Source organism: Cavia porcellus, unplaced genomic scaffold (assembly GCF_034190915.1).
Source record: "Cavia porcellus strain 051 isolate PalLab524CR breed Dunkin Hartley unplaced genomic scaffold, mCavPor4.1 scaffold_4, whole genome shotgun sequence".
NCBI classification, from domain to species: Eukaryota; Metazoa; Chordata; class Mammalia; order Rodentia; family Caviidae; genus Cavia; species Cavia porcellus.
Window position 1 is genome coordinate 18260364 of NW_026947487.1, and position 19018 is coordinate 18279381.

At 32.2% G+C, this 19018-nt stretch overlaps 1 protein-coding gene and 1 pseudogene across 2 annotated transcripts in view; one reads left to right on the plus strand and one right to left on the minus strand.

Moving 5' to 3' along the window:
- The window catches only part of Klhl1 (kelch like family member 1), a 382405-nt gene that overhangs the window by 333343 nt on the left and 30044 nt on the right, over window positions 1–19018 (minus strand). The window lies entirely within an intron of this gene.
- Window positions 991–14960, plus strand: LOC106025201 (coxsackievirus and adenovirus receptor homolog; annotated as a pseudogene).

Genomic DNA, 19018 nt, shown 5'->3' on the forward strand with positions numbered 1-19018 from the left:
AATTTATTATCATTTATGTAAGAATGTGTTTTAAATGTAATGAAAATATTTAAAAACTCTTCTAATATGTTATCAAGAATTGTAAAATTACTCCTTCATATATTAGAGTTATTGAGTCCAGGATCTAAGAAATCAAATCAATAGACACTCAGGACCCTTAAAAAGACTGTCATTGTATTTGCATGTAAACTACACATATCCTCTTTATGCTTTGAGAAACTCTACATTGTCTATGACCCCTAATTGATTATGAGTGGGTATGTTGGTCAAGTAATAATGAGAGTTAATATGCTTGTATACAAACATATGCAAACACATGCATTTATATTATATAATAGTAACATATATTTTAAATATATATATATATATATATATATATATACATATATATGTTACAGGATACAAGTTTATAATGAAAATCCAGTTGATTTTCTAAATACTAGTAACATGACAATATAAATTAAATTTTAAAGCAGATAACTATTGAAATGTGTAATTAAATTCTAAAAAATCCATAAGATCTATAAAAAAAGAACAACGTATGATGTCAAATATCTAAGTATTTAATTAATGTAGAAATATTTTCTATTATTAATAGGAAACACAATATCATCAGTAAGATGTAATTGTTTCCAAATTTGGTCAATATATTAATATGATCTTGAGGAAAATTTAAACACACCACTTTGTGGATATTTTTGAAAAACTTGTAAACAACCTTACACATTGACTAGGGTGAGCACTAAGTTGGTGGAGTAGTAAGAAGCAGAAAAAGAGCCTCCCTAAGAGTGGCTGTCCAGATAGTGAAATAAAGCAGCATGAGGAAGACAAGAAGGAGGTAAATGGGTCCCCTGGACTATGGAAGAATCTGAAGTATGAATTGAGTCCCACAGAGAGTGAAGAGAGAAGCATCAATGAAAAAGCAACCCAGTGACACCTTCTCCCTGAAATGGGACTCATTGCATGAGAGGCAAAATTCTATCTGTGGACATGGTGATGGCTGAGAACTCTAGAGGTCTCCATGGAGAGACTCAGCAGTGGAGCGGAGCAGCAGATGTGAAGGACTACACCAGGTGACAATGAATGGTGAGGTCTCAGAAGCCAATGCGAGAGGACAATTGGCTAGGAATGGGGCTGACTGAACACAGAACGCAGAGTTGCTGCTAGCTCTATCTAGCTGCTCCCAACTGGGCTCAGATCCACTGCAGATGCTCAGAAGGCAGCAGGCTTAATGAGTCTGGTCTCAGCCAGAAAGCACAGGCTCACTGAGATTATCCACTACTCTGTCAAAAAATTACTGTGGCTGCTGGAATAGATCATCATAGACTGGGACTCTGTTTCCACATGTTATCTAGTGACAATAAAAACAATTCTGGAAGTGTACTTCTTTCTTTCTTTCTTTTTCTTTGTCATTCTCTCTCTCCAGTTTATCTTTATGGTAGTGGTGGTTTTGTTTTCCTTTTTGGCTTTCTTTTATTCTCCATTGTTTGATCTTGTTTTTATATGAATGGTAATATGGTTTCTAGCATTTTCGTAGTTGCAGTTCTGTTCTATTCTTCTTTTCATATCTTCCTTCTCTCTTTCCCCTCAGTCTTCTGCACCAGTTTCCCAAGGTTGACACTAGCCCCCTTTGACTTCCAAGCTTACTCCTAATCACTTCCTTTCTTCCACTTCTCTAATTTCTCCTTAACCCATTCTACCTTTTCACCCCTGGGGGTGAAATTGACATATTAAACATTTGTATAATGCAAATAACTTTCTCTTTCTTTTAGGTTTTATTATATAACCACAAATCTAGCTCATATGATTAAAAATGGAAAATTAATAATTATATCAGTTTGTCATACTCTAGGCTGTGTTTGATGAAATTGGTATGATTATAGTCAAAAGTGACATAATTGATTTAAACAACTGTTCTTCCTGATATTCCATGAACTTTACTTTACAGAACATACTGTGGAACATTGCCAAATAACCAGGGCCAGAATGAAACAAGCAGCAACCTCTGATCTCTAATTAATTGAAGGGGCAGGAACTTGCAACAGATTTTTGAGATCAAAAAATCAGATATGCCTGGAAGATACCTCAGAAAAGCAGTCATTATCTAAGGATTCTAAATACTAGCAATAAAGTGACCCAACACAGGTAATTTGCAAGCATCACTCCAGAAATTAACTTTAAAAAGAAAAGAAAATTAGAAGACACTTAAGATGTAATACCAGACATCCAATTCACCAAAAGCAAACCAGGAGACAGTGAAGTGGGTCAATCCAAAAGCCTCCAACCTGGCCTCTCTGAAGGGGTAATAACAAGGCAACTGAATGAGGCCCTAGAAACAATTGTATCAGAAATAATGTCTACAGTACCTGCAGAAATGATGTCCACAATGAAGACCATGCTTAGTGACTCTAAAGTAGATAGAGACAAAAGAAAATAGAGAAGTTTAAGAAAGATATGGAAGCCTGGAATGCTTAGCATTGGAAAGACATGGAATCCATATGGCAGATTCAAGAAGATATCCAGGAGAATAAAAATTCCTTTGAAAATGTTCATAGCAAAATACTTTCATGAAAGTCACTGTGAGAACAGGATCTCAGATATAGTAGTCAGACTTGCCATTACTGATCATGAAAAGAAAAATTTCTTAAAAAATCAAGACCATGAGAAATTAAACCAGTAGCTGCTAGATGAGACAAAGAAGTATAATTTAAGATTGATTGGAGTCAATGAAAAAGTACAAGACAGCACAAATGATATTAAAAAAAAAACTGTTTACAGATGTTGTGGCAGAAAACTTCTCTGGTAGAGAAAAATAACTTGATATACCGATAATTGAGGCATATGGATCTCCATTTAGTCATGATCAAAAAACTCTGTAGCCAGGAATGTCATACTTAAGGTTCCAGAAATTCAACACAAGAATAAAATCTTAAAAGCTGTTAGAGAGAAAAAAAAAAAAAAAGAATCACCTATAAAAGAAAGCCCACCAGAATCACAGCTGATATCTCAACACACTCTCAAGTCAAAGAGAGTTTGGAGTGAAGCATTTTAAGTTCAAAAGGAAAACAATCTTTAATTCAGATTGCTGTATACCACAAAACTACCCATCAAAACTGATAGAGAAATAAGACACTTCCATGACAAGGAACATATGAGAAAATTTATGATAAGCAAACAAGCACTTCAAAATGTTATGAAAGACATTCTAGAAGGAGATGAAAAGGAATAAAAATCTGTGAAACACATCAGAAACAATCCATCATGAAACATGAACAATTAAACAGGGAGAAGGAATGGAAGAGAAGAGGAGCCAAAAACAGGAAAATAATATGAAAGGCTAAGTCAATACATATCAGTTATAACCATCAATTCACAAAGAAAAAGACATGGACTGGCAGATGGATCAAGAAGCAAGATACAACAATATGCTGCATGCAAGAAACACATTTAATTAAAAAAAATCATAAACTGAAAGCCAAAGGATGAAAACAGCATGAACGTGACCAGAACCCAGAAAAAAATCACAAGTAGCTATTATATTTGAAGATAAAGTGAATTTCAAGCCAAAACTGATTAAGAGATGTAAAGAAGGTCACCACATCCTTGTAAAGGTAACAGTCTTAGAGGAAGAGATGCAATCATAAACTTATCTGAAACAAATAGCGGTACAACCAACTATATAAAACAAATATCAATGGTCATGAAAATCAAACATGTATTAATACAGTCTTATTGGTGGAATCTCAATACTCCACTGTTAAAAAAGATACATTAAGCAGACAAAAAAAATCAACAATGAAATATCATACCAGAACCAAATATTGAACAAATAGACTTAGTAGATATCCCAAAGCATTTCACCCCACAACATAAGAATATACATTCCTCTTAGCTGCACAACTAGACCACATACAAGCTCATAGAACATGTGTAAGTAAGTGGAAGGATTATAAATTATCTCATGCATATATCAGACCATATTACAGTGAAACTGGAAATCAATGGCAAAAGAAACTACAAGAACTTCATAAATACATGGAAATTAAAAAGCACCCTCCTGAACAATTATGGGATACATATGTAATTAAAATAGATATCAGAGAGTTTTTACAATTGAATGATAGTAACAACACAACATACCAGAATTTATAGGACTCAATGAAAGCAGTCATAAGAGAGAAATTAAAAGCAGTAAACACCCGTATCAGGAAAACAGAAGAAGTTCAAATAAACAATTTAAAATCAACCTCAAACTTCTACAAAAAGAACAGCAGGCTAAGCCAAAAGCTTATACAAGGAAAGAAATTATAAAGATCACAGAAGAAATTAATATATTGGAGGCTAAAACCAAAACAAAGAATCAATGAATCAAAGAGTTGATTCCTGGAAATATTAAGTAAAATCAACAAATCCTTATTCAACTTTGTTCAAAAAGTAAAGAAAAGACTCAAATCCATAAGGAATAGAAAGAGTAAAATCATGAGGGACCCTGCAGAAATCTAGAAGATCATCTATACCTACATTGAAAACTTGTATTCTAATAATATGGAAAATGCAGAAAAAATGGAGATTCCTATATACATATGGATTGTCAAAGCTAAATACAGAAGATATAGAAATCCTAAATAAGCCAATATCAATCAAAGACAACAAAAATATAATTAAAAATCTACCAACGAAGATAACCCTTGGCCCTGATAGTTTTTTTGTTGTTGTTGTTTTGTTTTGTTTTGTTTTGTTTTGTTTTTTTAACCAGGGATCGAACTCATGACTGCATGCTTACTAGGAAGGCACTTATGCCGCTGAGCCAAATCCCCAGCCCCACACTATTGAATTCTATAAGAAATTTAGCAAAGACCTAACATCACTAATTCTCAAACCATTTAATGAAGTTGAAAGAGCTGCAGTATTCTGAGCCTCATTACTGGAAGCAAGAATTAATTTGATGCCAAAACCAGAGAAGGAACCAAAATAAGAAAGAAAATTACAGACTAATCTCCTTAACATAGCTGCAAAATTACTTGATAAGATACTAGCAAATAGAATGCAGCAAATTGTCAAGAAGATTATATGCCATGACAAAGTGGAACTCATTCTAGAGATGCAAGAGTTGTTTGACATGTATAAGTTAATAAAGGTAATGGTCTGTATTAACAGAGGCAAGGATGAAAATCATATGATCATCTCAATAGATGCATAAAAAAGTGTTTAACAAAATCTAACACCCATTCATGATAAAAAAAAAACCTTACAGAAAATCGAAATAGATGTTCTTTATCTCAATCTGATAAAAGTCGTCTATGACAAACCAACAGCCAACATCATACTAAATGGACAAACTGAAAGCTTTTTCTCTAAAATAAGGAACAAAACAAGTTTATCAGTGTCCCCAGTCTTATTCAACATGGACCTGAAATTTAGCCAAAGCAATTAGACAAGAGTAAGAAATACAAGGAATAATGAAAGAAAAGGAAGAAGTTAAATTATTGTTATTTGCTAATGATGTGATACACTATATAGAAGACCCCAAAAACTCCACTAAAAAATCTGCTGGATTTAATAAGCAAATTCAGTAGCGCACCTGGATACAAAGTCAACCCTCAAAAGTCAATAGCCTTGCAATACACAAATAATAAACTCACTGATAGAGAAATCAGGAAAAAAAAACAACTTTCATAATATTATACCAAAAATTAAATGCCTAGGAAGCTGTCTAATGAATGGCGTAAAAGATCTCTACATTGAAAATTAGAGTACTCTCAGAAAGGAAATTGAAGAAAATACAGGAACATGGAAAGATATTCCTTGCTGTTAGGTAGGAAGAACAAATATAGTGAAAATGATGATGCTTCCAAAACTGTTATACAGAGTTAATACAATTCCCTTTATAATTCTAATAGGCTCTATTTCACAGAATAGAGAAAACAATCTAAAAATTCTTCTGGAAACAAGAGACCTAGAAGAGCAAAGACAGTTCTGGACAACAAAGATATGGCAGGGGGAATCACAATACTTCATTTGAAATTATACTATCAATCTATTTTGATAAAAATAGTGTGGTACTGGCAAAAGAAAATGACTTGAAGATCAGTGGAACAGGTTATAAAACGCAGAAGCAACTCCAACATACTAAGCCAAATTATTTTTGACAAAGGTGCCAAAAATTCACTAAAAGAAAGAGCCTCTTAAATAAATGGTGCTGGAAAAAACTAACTCTGCACATGCCAAAGATTAAAATTGACCCATATCTTTTGCCTTGTACTAAAATACATTTTAAATGGATTAAAGATCTAAATATTAAAACAGAAACATTAAAACTGCTGTAATATAGAACACATAGAACAGTTGAAGACACTGTTTTAGGCAAAGACTTTATGAATAAAACTCCAATTGCAGAACTATCACAAAGAAATAACACCTGGAATCTCATCATAGTAAAACACTTTTGCACAGCAAAAAAACAACCCACAATGTGGAAAAACATGTTTTTCAACTGCTCCTCAGACAAAGGATTGCTATCAAGAACAAAGAAAAAAATCAAAACAGTCATACTTCCCAAATTAAAAAAAAAAAAAACTCAATCCAAAAATGTACATCTGAAATGAATATGATGAGTACACATTTCTTAGATGAAGAAATAAAGCAGTAAGAAAATTTATTAAAAAAATGTCAATATCAGTGGTCTTTTGAGAGATGCAAATTAAAACAACACTGAAATTATATCTCACCCAGAAAGAATGGCTATTATAAAGAAATCAACCAATGGCCAATGCTGGAGGGGCTGTGGCAGAAAAGGAACACTTCACACTTTGTGAGTGTACAGTGGTACAGCCACTTTGGAAATCAGTGTAGGGATTACTCAAAAAACTATGACTGAAAGTCCTTTTTGACTCAGCTATTCGCCTTCTCTGTATCTTCCCAGAAGAAATAAAACCAATGTACTACAGCAATCTATGTGTACCATGTTTATATCAGCACAATTTCTAAGAGCTAGATCATAGAAACCACTCAAATGCCCATCAACTGAAGAATGGAGAAAAATATTTCTTTTTATAACATGAAGTGTTACACAGCCATAAAGAAGGATAAACTTCAGAGTGTGATAGGTAAATAGATTCAACTTGAGACAATACTAATAAGTGAAATAAACCAGAGGCATATGTATGAACACTGTATGGTCTCCCCAGTGAAAGAAGATGAAAGAGCAAATTAGATCCAATATGTACAACAGATTGGTAACATGGGATTAAGAAAAAATATATATATATGATAGTTAAGATATACTATGAATTTCTCTCCACTCATTGAAAAGAAAGATTTGTGCTAATATTGTTTGAGCAACTAAATGCCAATATCTTTTACTATGAGTAACTAATTTGATAATAATAATATACTAAGTATTAACCATTGTTAACCACTTATTATGTTGTTTTGAAGTTTTGTTTTATTTTTTGTCTCTTTAAAATACAATACTTATTGACCAAGACACAACATAATATTGAAAAAGAAAAACAAAGTTAGAAGACTGAATCTAAAGTGTTTAAGAATGTCTTAGCTTGTTTTCATTGCTAGGACACCCAAACCCAACACCCAAAACGAAGGAAGGTAAGGTTTACTTCTTATAGTTCTTGAAGATTTCAGTCCATACTCAGTTGGCTTCAAATGAGGATGGCAGGGCAGCGTAGTCATTCATGGCTACTACAAACAGTAAAGTGCAAACTGACAAAAGAGAGACATATCTTCTTCTACATTATATGATCTTCTATATCATATCCTGTCTCCACCCCTAGGCCGGTATAGCACTCACAACATCAATCCAAGCGCTAGACAATGAACCAATCACAAACGCATAATTGTATGAGGCTTGGGGACCACTGACATAAACCATGATAAAGAATTTAGAAAAAACTAGTGGTAATTGATGCACACAGATCAATAGGACAAAATTGAAAGCTCAGTAGGCAACTCATAAGAATATAATCAACTGGTTTTCCCTATGAGTAAAGACAAACCAACAAAAGATAATTTCCTTTACAAAGAAAAGAAAATGTATTTTAGAACATGAGAGCATCATATAAGGAAGTAAGTATAAATATTAACCTATTTTCTCAGAAATTAATTAAAGTGAACTTTAAAATTCTGAAACTCCTACAAAATAACACAGGAGAAAACTTATATGGTCTCATGCTTGACAATCAATTTTTAAATATACCATCAATCTTGATCTGTAAAAAAAAATTACAAACTAGACTTTATTAAAATTAAAACATCTGCTACACTAAGCACACTCTGAATAAAATTCTCTCAAGAGAATTTGTAGATGAGCCTTAGACTGCAAAAAACAATTTTTCAAAACATATATTCAGGGAAGGTTTTTTTCCCAAAATATATAGAGAATTCTAAAAACAACAATAAGAAAAGAATTTAATTAAAAGTAGAAAGACAAGTTTAATAAACCACATGAAGAATCTTACATCATAGAAAAATGCATAATAAAAGTTATTGAGTATCCTATGTTATTAGAAAACTACAAATTACTACTTCCATGATGTAGATCTACATACCTAGTGGCATTGCCAAAATCCAAGCTATTGACAAAGCTACAATAGGGCACACTAGAGACTTATATTCATTGTTGCTGGTAATATAAAATGGTAAAGCCACTTAAAAAGGAGGTTTGACAATTTCTTGGAAAGCTAGCTCTAATTTTATTGTGTGAAATTACAGATGAACTACTAGGTGTTGGTTTAAGTGAGTTAAAAATGTATGTTCAAGCAGAAAATCCCAAAAGAAATTTTTGTAATAGATACATTCATAATTTTCCAAACCTGGGAACCACCAAAATGTGGCTTTAATAGAAGCATCTATGCAGTAAAATATTCAACAATAAGCAGAAACAAGCTAGCAGGTCTGAAACATACATGAAAAAAATAATGTGCATAATGCTAAATTAAAGAAAATATTGCATATTGTTGCTAAAGTTATTATCTACTGTACTACATTCTGAAAAAAGCACAACCATAATGAGTGTCTAACAATCTATTAGTTGTGGAAGGTTTGTCCAAAAAATGATTGTGAACCTCAGCATTTTTAGGACAGTGATACTCTTCTGTATGATATTGGAATAGTAGGTATATGACATAATGCACTTGGCAAAATCCAGAGAATAGTACAACAAAATGTACAATCTAGTGGTATTTATAGTTAATAAAAGGAGGCAGTATTGGTTCACCAATTATAAATGTAAGACATCAATGTAGGATGTTAATAAGGAAAATTAAGGGAGAGAACGTATAATTGAATTATGTGTACTTCTTGTTTAATTGTTCTGTTAAGACTTCTATAAAGAGCTTATGAATTTGAGAATTAGATACGAAGTTAAAATATTAGTCTATACGTACAAACAGTTAAAATAATATCTACCCAATGAAATAAAATCATGTAAAATGTCTGGAACTGTTCTGTGCCCTTTCTGTGATATTTACCTTGTTGTGTTTTGTGTTCTTTAGAAAGACTTTCTTCTCATTAAGTAAAAGGTCAAGTAGATTTCAATCCATATTTATTAATCTTTTAAAAAATCTGTACCAGAAAAGATATTAACCTGTTCTCTACAGATGCTCCTCTAGGAGGTCATTTTTTCCCTTACTTGACAGAATCCCTACATCTGTTCTGCCTGATCTAAGCTGTGAAAGGAAGTATTTAGAGCTGGTGAAGCTCAGCTGCCTATGTCTAACACGTTATAATGCAGAGAATTAACTCAATATGAGCAAAGGGAAGGAAAAAAAAAAAAAAAAAAAAAAAAAAAAAAAAAAAAAAAAGAACCCGAGACAGCTTAAATGCTAGCAAACAATTTTCTTAGTAAAATATTCATAGTCATAAAAGTAGATTCAGTTTCAACTACCTATGTTAAAGGTTCCTGTTAAATAACATTCCAATTTGCTATAAGGAAATGCTTGGAATTAGCGTATTATTTAAATGCTTTAATACATTTTATCATAGTCAAAAATAATCAAAGAAACTTTCATTTGTATAGCATCAAATTTTCCCTCTAAATATCAATAAAAAATGCAATAGCAAAAATGCAATTTCTGTGCTATTTGAGACCACAGAGCTTTCTGTCTTGAGCCAGACAAACAGTTTTCTAGGATTTGGAAAGCCACTAATAAGACCACAGGCCTTATAAAGGTCAATTAAGATTTGAGTCTTGACTCTTTGCCTTTTCATCTGCAAAACAAGACCGAGGGTCCAGCTGATATTCAGGACTGCCAGTCCTACTTCTCATTTTGTCATTCCTCTATTTAGTGCAGTGGCACCATATGTTTTTTTTTTTTTTAATTATAAAAATAGTGCAGTTAGATTTACTTAACCAAAAGTAAATATAGGAAGGCAAGACAAGTGACTTGATATACTCCATTAAATATTTTATGAAAAGATGAATTGTGAGTTTATTTTGTTGAATTAGTCAATTTGAATAACCATTTTCCTATAATGATGTATGTCAACAAATTCACATTAAATTTACATTAGTATTAAACTATCTGCTCCTCCATTTGAATAGGTGGCCAGTTTGATAGCTATTGAAGGGATGGAATGACTCTAAAATAATAAAGTCAAAGAATTAAAAACAAAACTGCATATTTTTATGATATGAAAACTGGACAATTATCAACACCCCCATACTGACACAAATATCAAATCTTAGAATTAGTAAAACACACTTGTGGGTGTGTCTACATGTGTCATAGAGACTTGGCCTTAGAGGCAACACCTGGTTCCAGGCCTCTTCTTCTTCGGTGCTGCTCCTTTCTTCTGTTCCTCACACCTTTTTTACTCTGCCATGTTGTTCCTGTCTGGAGTCAGCGAGTCATGGACCGAATTCCGTGAAACTGGGAGTCAAATTAAAACTCTCCTCCTTTATTTTGGGTATCAGATATTTGTGTTTCCACAACTGGTACGCTGCTTAATACATTTTGATTTTAAGCATATATTGGGAACACAACCCTCAATGATAAGGGACGACTTACTGTAATATTTCTGAGACTATTTACACACCTTAAATTATGATACTTTCACTGAAGGAATAAAAATCAGAGTGAATCTTTATATAATGACTTCAGTATGCTCTTCCAACTATTCTGAGAATATGAACTGCTTGAGTCTTTCAACACAATGAAATAGAAATGGTTACCGTCTAATTTTATGAATGAAGAAAAATATTTAAATGAATAAAAACAGTTTACTCATGGTTCTACATTTCTTCTAGGTGCTAGAACTTGGCTTTGAGCTCAAGATTTTGAAGTTTTAATTCATGAGCTGTTTATTTTAACATATTTCATTCCTTTAGGAGGGATTTGGAAAGGTTTCAAAGCAGATATATAGTACAGGTTCACATCAGGACACGGGGCTGAAACTTATTGTTCTCGATTCAGTCTCTGTCTCAGTAAAGAAAAGAGATTTGTGGACAGATGCCAACATGTGTATTTTCCTGGTAGTTATGGCAACTCATACAGCATACTCTTCATTAATCAACATGCAACCTGCTGTAAAATACTGGCAGAGCCTGAAAGAACACATGTTGGCACAGGCCTCTGTCTGTCTTTGTGTGGCTGCTGTCTGGGAGCTATCTGATTGGACCAGGAAATGGGTTTACGAGTGTGCCAACATGACTTGGCTCTTACTTAAGACACCTGTCAACACTTGGCAAGGCCTCAGAGAATACAGCTATTAAATAGCCACAGGATCATTTATAGAGCCCAAAATGAAATACAGAAATACAGAAAAAGGCATAATTGAAGAACAATTTTTAAAATTTAACAATTTACAATTTTAATACAGTATATTATGAATTTCTATAACTAGAAATCTAGTGGTTAATACTGAATCTTACTTTGCTATATCTTCTCACTTGGTTCATATAAATCTGATATTGATGGTTAGAGAATAACCTGCTGGACAGTTAGACATAATGTTGTAATCTGGTTTCTCAGGCTTTACCCATTTTAAATGATCATTTCCCAGTCATAATATTACCCTTAGGAATGTAACAGTTATATTCTTTTCTTTCACTACATCCAGGCAGTTATTTCCATAATATTGCAAGGTATATATCATGAAAAAAATCCTTTGAGTAAAGGTGGTAGATATTTATTTAGCTATACAAATAGTATTTAAAATAAACACTAGGTAAATTGGAATTTTAAGATAAACAGTTTGCTCCTATTTTTTCTCAACATTCCCAAATTTAAAACTAAAAGCTTAATGTCTTTAGTTTCAAGTACCTCGGACAGTTCATGTATCAATTTCCTACTGGTGGGGAAATAGAAATACTGCTATAGCTTAAACCTATATGCATATTTATGTTTATCCGATTATTAAGTCAGTCATCTAGGCAAGACTGAGTCTTCTACTGAGGGACCCACAAACTGCAATGAAGAAGTTGGCTGGGCTGCTTTCTCATCAGGAGGTGCCACTAGAGAAGAATTTGCTTCAAATTTACTCCAAACAATGACATACATAGTTTTCTTACTGTTGTAGGGCTGAAGTCTAATTTTTCTACCAGTTGTCAGACAGAAATTGCTTTCAGTATTAGAAACCAAATACAGATCCATGACATGTGTGTCTCCCTATGGATCCTCTCAGGATTTGACAGCTCAATTCTTACAAGTTTACAGTGGGGGAAAAGTCTCTCAATGACATGGGCTCCTTCAGCGATGAACAGGGTTAGGGATAACAGTACCTGTCTAGCTCATGGGCTGCTGCCCAAGTATGAGCTGAAATAGAAAACATAGTTAAGTTGTGCTCAGATTTCTGACCAGCACACTGGAATTTAATGTCTATACAGGAGTCAAGGATTCTCAGGGTTTCACAAAAACAGAGCCAACACTTAGGCAACCAAAAACATTTTTAATTGGTTAACTCATCAAAAATAATATAAAAACACAGAGAGTTGACATAAAAAGAAGTGTCAATGAATATTTTTTAGTATTGGTTAACTCATCAAAAATAATATAAAAACACAGAGAGTTGACATAAAAAGAAGTGTCAATGAATATTTTTAGTTTTCTAAAGCATTATTCAAACATAAAAATAAAAGCAATGTCTAGAATAGGAAACTTGATGGGTTTGTATCAGCAGAATTCTGATTTCTAAACAATGAATATAAGAAGAAATAACTGCCTCAGACTTAAGGTATGATATGAAAGAAGTAATAACTACTAAATTATCTCAATGAGATTAATAAAGGTGTTAATCTTAATGAGTATTTACAAAATTTATACATTGTAATAATTACTAATTTAAGATGAATAACAATGAAATAGAACTAAACTAATGAAGCATAATATCATGTTACATAGGAAAAGATTGCCACACTTGGGCAACCCAATTGGGTCCCCTTCTGTCTCAGAAGCTTTTTTTAATCTCAGTAAATATATTCTGCTCTTCATCTCCATCGTTACTAAAATTAATTCATCAATTTTAGAGAACACGAATTCATACTAGACTTCTAGTAGGTTAGAAGTTTCTTCCCATATATCAATTGTAGATCTTCATTGGATGGCGATACTACTGTACTAGAAAGTGATAGCATTTCTAGAATACTGGCAGTCAGAAACAAAGGAAACTACAATGCTGGAATTTGAGTTTATCAGATGGACACTCTTCCAAGTGCCCCCTTAGGAAGGGACAACTGATATGAAATGGGAAGGATAACTAGAAATACCAACTAGAGAAAGAAAGTGATCTAGAGAGAGGTACAGCACCTACCTGCAAAGTGGCTATAGTTTTGGCAGGAGATGAACAGAAGGGGACATAAAAACCATGAATTACCAGAAATTAAAGGAAAGCAATATGACACTATAGAAGTCAAAAGTAGGAGAAAGAAATGAAAGAAACACACTACTTTCATATTTTAAAAGATCATCAAACCAGGCATTATGGTGCGTGTTTGGAACCCTACAACCAGGGAGACTGAGATCTCACTAGAAGTTTGAGTATCACTTCTGTTGACCAGATGGTGATCGAAAAAGCCAAGGGGGAGACTGTCTATTTTCCATGCAAATTTACTATTGGACCTGATGACCAGAGACCACTGGACACTGGATGGCTGCTATTACTAGCTGATAATCAGCAGGAAGATCAAGTGATTATTTTATATTCTGGAGAGAAAATTTATGATAACTACCATGATGCTCTGAGAGAACATTTTATGAGTAATGACCTGAAATCTGGTGATGTATCAATAAATATGGCAAATTTAGTTATTGAATATTGGCACATAGTAGTGCAATGTGAAAAAAAAGCTCCTATTGTTGCAAATAAAAAAGTTTTGCTGGATGTTCTTGTTAAGCCATCAGGTACAAGCTGTTTCATTGATGGATCAGAAGTATATGAAAATGACTTTAAACTAAAACGTGAAGCAAGAGAAGGTTCACTTTTACTACGATATTAATGACAAACAATTCCTACCACATGGTTAGCAGAAGTGACTTCACCTGTTATAACTGTGAGAAGTGCTACTTCCAAGTACTCTGAAAGACACAAATGTGCAGTGCAAAACAGAGTGGAATCTGATCAGTGCCTGCTGCATCTAGGTGTTGTTTCTCATTCAAACAGAGCTGGAACAATTGCAGGAGCTGTTATAAGGATTTTGCTTGCTCTTATGATCATTGGTCTTACTATCTTTTGCTGTCAAAGAAAGTGCAGAGAAGAAAACTATGAACAGGAAGTTCTCCATGATATGAGAAGTTCCTCCTTCAGAGAGCAGGACATCCACTGCTAAAGCTACATTGGCAACAATCATTCATCGCTGGGATCCATGTCTCCTTCCAAGATGGGCAGATATTCTAAGACTCAGTATAACCAAATGCCAAGTGAAGACTTTGAAGTGCTCCCGGAGTCCAACTCTCCAACCTGCTCAGTTCAAATACAAGTCTGATGGAATTACAGTGGTGTCAGTGTGAAGAACTGCTGAAGAATCTGAAGTACTGTACAATTTGATTTAATTTATGCCTCTAGTAAAAACTATGGTGTTTTATTTTGTTTGAAAAAAATCACAAGGCACAATATTAGAATGGCAATAAGAACATTTTTGCTTTATGTAGAGATGGAAGACATGTAAATCACATATGTGTCAAACATTGGTTGGCCAAATTCTTGGCTAGAAAAATCATGTATGATAATGTTGAGAGTTAAACGACATTGTATTTTCAACTAGCTACCACTAACAAGTTTTAGACTTTTTTAAATGTGCATTTTGGTATGTGGCCTTTGGAGCAGTATAGTTAATAATGTTGATTTTTTTTAAAATGAAAAAATTAAAAGATTGCCACATTTAAATAGATACACATTCTTGCATTTTTCTAGAGGACAGAAAAACATTTATTCATTTTAAATTAATAAAATTAGTTTATTAATTCATAGATTGACTTCCAAAATTAAGAGGATAACTTCTAAAAGATCACAAGTATAATTTTAAAATATATAAACATTTCTAAACTTTAATAAGAAAGATGTAAGAATCGGCTAGAGAATGATAGAAACGTTGGAAAATTATAAATTTATAAAAAGAGAAAAGAACCATATAGAAATAAAGAAATGATCTCTGCAAATATATTTTCAGTTGAAAAGATCATTTCACCCACTGCAATTAAAACAAAAGTATTTTTAAAATATTATATATCTGCATTACAAACAAATCTTTAGAAGCTACTTTAGAAGTCACTCAAACTACAAAGAAACAAAAATGATAAGTAGATCAAAAGATGTTTCAGAATAAAATTTAACATGAGAAAAACTATGGATTGCAATATTCATACCAAGTAGAATTTTAAGTAAGAAATTGGAAAGATTAGTGCAATACAGTAAAATAATTCAGAATTATTTCAAATCTGAAGATATTTTCATTATAAACTAATTAGAATATACACATTCTCAGAATAATTAAGCAAAATTTTCTAAAAGTATAAAGCAATATTGAAAAATCAGTCATGGTTGTAGATCATCTCAGTTTATTTTTCCAATATTATATGCATTAACCTTAAGGCCATTGAAACAGATAATAGAAATACATAATTAGCTAGCTGTATTAGAGTGGAAGCATGTTTTTAAAGTACACAACATATTTAAAATTGACAATATATTAAGGTAAAAATCAAATGATCTATGTTCTCTGATTGCAATGAAATTAAATGTAAAAATTCAAATATTAAGAAAATATACATGTTAGAGATTATAAGTAAAAAACAAATGTATGAAAATTTAAATTTTTAAATTAGTGCAAAACCTTACATTATAATAAATCCACCTATCAAACTTTGTGAAACACTAATACAGTAGTTCATGAATCACTTTAAATCCTCATGTTGGAAAAAATTAAGAATACTGAAAATGGCAAAATGAATAAAAATAAGTTAAACATAAGTACATAAATAATGAAAGTGATATTCAAGTTAATATGAAGATTACCAATGTGGAATTAAAGATATAACATGTGCAGGTACAAATTCACTGTGACGAATGTGATCCTTATGTATATCACAGATGTACCAATATACATAACTAATAAAAATGAAACATGTTATAACATCTCTTGTGGAATTATTTTTAAAAATCCTACAGTTAATAATGCATGAAATGCCTGGAAAGTGCTATTCAAGTAGAATTTTTCAATGCTTTAACAAACAAAAAGAAATAGGTAAGCTAACACATACAATAATTACTTTATCCATTCCAGGAAATATAAAAAATGTAAATATAAATATAAATGCTTATGCTATAAGCATAAAAAAATTTTGTCCTATTTAAAAAACATTAAAATATAAATTATAAACAGAAATATAACCAAATACATGGCAGAGAAAATTAATGTTAAAATGAATGAATGACACTCAACAATTGTAATGTTAGAAGAAAAATCCATGGTGTGTAGGTATGTGCATTTTTTCTGTATCTAAATAGGCATTTGTACACATTGCAATGGATTTGAGGATCTGATAGCACAGTTTACCCAAAAGTCACAAAACTCTGACTAATATATATTTAGTACACATTAGACCTACTGATAGGTATGTATATGAACAAATCCTTCCATGTTTGTTCCGCTCCATCTGTAACTGGGTGTGTTTAAGCACAAAGTGAAATCAAATGCATAAAACATGTTTCTTCTTCATCATTGTCATTACTTGTGATATATTCTAGTTCATTTTTAAAAATTATTTCAAAACAATAGAAATTCTAAAGAAAATTAAAAAAAATTGTTCTTTTTAAAATCAGTAATGCAATATTTTAAAGAGAACCAAATCTGCAATTGATTTGTTTTTAAGCAATTTCTCTAGCTTTTAACATAAAGAATTAAAATATGAGAATACCTCATTCAGTTAAAGGATGAAATATAACATCTACTGACAACAGCAATATGATAAATTTTGAATGTATAAGTGAAAATACTAGAAACTCATAAATTCATATACAACCATAGAAGGTATACTACCTATAAATATGATGTGCAAAACACATATACAGATAAATGATTGTGTGTACATGCATATGTGTAAATGTAGGTATATTATATGCCTATCCTAAAGAACGAAAGGCAGAAACTTAAAGAAGTTGAACACAAAAAGAAAAACATGGAATGAAGTATAGATTTAATACAGGCTGTAGATCTTAGATTAAAGTTGAATATCATATTTTACTGGGCTTTATAAAGACATATAATTAATTATACTAGCAGATGAACTGTATGAAGTTCCAGATGGTCATAAAGACAGCTTATTAAAATATACTTCATATATCTAACATGCCATATAGAAGAAACATATAAGTCAAGGAAAGATAAAAATTGTCACAGAATAAGGCAGGGCTTTAATTAAAGCCATTATCATATATTTGAAGTTTTGTACCTGCAGATTCAAGCAACCGAGGATCAGAATTATTTTCAAAACTTCATCTCTACTGAATAAGTACAAACAGTAAAAAAGTAAAAACTTGTCTATATTCCCTAAAGAACACAATATAAACACTATGTATATAGCATTCATATTGCGTTAGGTAGAATAAATGTCCAGAGATGACTTGTTCTAGTAAGGGTTTGTGTAGGCTGCATACAAACATTACACCATTCTATAAGGGACTTGAACTTCCACAGATTTTGATATTCATCATAGTAGATACCATTCCTGGAACCATCCTCCAGAGGATTTCAAGGGAAGATTGATTTTACATTTATGTTTGCTGTTTCTAATATTTAGAAATCATAAAATTCTTAATATTTCTTCAACCATAAATGAAGAAAGTAAATGACTAATGACCAATACACACACACACACACACACACACACACACACACACACACATATATATATATATATATATATATATATATATATAGTGATAGCATACTATTTTCTTGTTTGTTTTTGTTTTTTGCCTTTGAGACAGGGTTTTTCTATGTAGTTCAAGTGGCCTTGAACCCAGTTTGTAGCCTTGCAGTCCTCAAGTTCAGCTGGAGTATTCAACTGTGAATGACTTCTCTGCTCATACTTCTCCTCAGCTCTTTCTTTTTTATCTTTTCCTCTTTACTCTTTGTCTTTTCTCTTTTTTGTTACTTTTTATTTTTGACTCTCTTACTTGTTCTTTTTTCTATTTTGATGCCTAGTATGGTTTCCCTAGTCATTTTTCTTAAATTATTTAGTTTTTAATAGTATCTCTAATTTGGCACTAGCTCAGGTATTTTTTTTTTATCATTAAATCATTCTTATCCAGGAACTAGCCATGTCCTACTAATAAAAAATACCCTATGTGTCACAAATTTTTTACTTACTTTTAAAGACAGAAAAGTTTTCAATTGTGGAGGTTGTGAATTTAAACAATGTATCTTTAAGAGTTCAAGTACTTTCACTTTCAGCCTTTTTGAAGGAGCACACCTGTTTACTATGCTAATTTTGGTGAGTTTGTTGGTCTGCTTATTTTGGGGTGAGGAGGAAGTTGGTACTTCAGGTTAAACCCAGGGCTCATGAAT